Genomic DNA, 1,602 nt, shown 5'->3' with positions numbered 1-1,602 from the left:
ACTATGTTGGCATTCAAATGAGTTGAGTGGAAAGTTAAATTAGTTATGTTTTAAATGAAATTATTTAGTACAGGTTGAGCTTTGGTTTTTCTTTGAAAGTGATTTAGTTGTGGATTATACTAACTTTATGAAGGGAAGAGTTAGTGATTGATATTAAAGCTGTGCATTAAGATATATAGATCATTGATAATTTTTACTTATGTTTGTTATGAAGTGAGTTATGTTTTGTTGTAAATGGATTCATAAAGGATCATTAACAATCACTTATTGAGCATAGTTTCATTATGGTTTGCTTTTGCACTTATGCAAATATGCTCTTCATTAGCTTTTGCATTATAAAGTTTAATTTATGGATGTGTTAAAAAGGATATTATAGGTTGTAGCATAATCTGTTCTTTAACATTAAAGTTAAGTCATACAAAACTCATGATTGTTAAATAACACTTGGTTATAAGCTTCTTTAAGCTTTTGGTTCTTTAAGTTTCATGCTCATTATTTCATTTATTAAAAGTTGTTGAGGAAGGCATTTTGGCTTATTAGTTTTGATGTTGAAATGAGCTTTTACATCTAGTAATTGACTATTATCTAGGATAATTGATTATCTTTGTTAAAGTTTTTGCTAAATTATTATTGGTGTTGAATAATTTGTCATTTTTTGGGATGGTAGATTATTTTTTTAATGATGATTATACATCTCTCTATTAATGGGATGATTGATAATTTTTCATGATAATTATTTTGTTCTCTTTGATGGCTTTTGGTTTAGTGCATTACTATATATTCTTTATGGTTTGCTCTGGATTAATATTTTGGGTTTTCTATATCAATAGGATATTGTTGACACTTGCTTAAGCAATTTAAGTTTCTTAGTATTGTTTACCAGAATTGTTTTAACTTCACTAATGTGATAGTTGGCATGAAAAAATATTTGTTATTCTTTTCATCTGTTCTATTGATTGGCAGCTAGTTTTGATAAATTTGGATATTATTTCATTTTGGTGATACATTCGTGAGTATTTTGCTTGCAAATTGATGGTATTTTATATTCTTTGAGCTATCTTTTGTAAGTTATTTGGCATGTTATCTACAATCTATAATAGTTAAGCATTATTATTTAATTTTCTTGATGATATACTTGCTATTGAATTTTGTTAGTTGGTTAATCCTATGACTTTAACCTTTAATGATCTTGGTGGTTCCTATAATACAAGTTTATCAAATGATCACTGCATTGGAATACTTTTGTATTCTAATATAAAATTTATTCACTGATAATTAAGTTTTTAAGATATCATTGTCTTTGATTTTGATATTTTCTATCTTTTGATCTTTAGGTTTGGGCCAATATTAGTAAATTGGCTTTGACATTTCGTGTATATCGTGAAATCTTTAGTTATAGGGTAGTTATTATCCACTGATCACATCACTTGTTTCTCTCTTGATGTTTCTTATTCCATAAAAAGAGTGTAACTATGTAAAAAAATTTAACTACATATTTACAATAATCTATATCAAAGCAATAAGGGTGGTTTATGTTAGTCATTTCTTTATTGATGACAGTTAGAAGATGTCTGAGTTGTAATGCATTTACATTAGACAAAG

This window comes from Selaginella moellendorffii, unplaced genomic scaffold (genome assembly GCF_000143415.4).
Source record: "Selaginella moellendorffii unplaced genomic scaffold, v1.0 SELMOscaffold_5, whole genome shotgun sequence".
Lineage (NCBI taxonomy): Eukaryota > Viridiplantae > Streptophyta > Lycopodiopsida > Selaginellales > Selaginellaceae > Selaginella > Selaginella moellendorffii.
The sequence above is the reverse complement of the archived record's forward strand: the minus strand, read 5'-3'. Positions refer to the sequence as shown.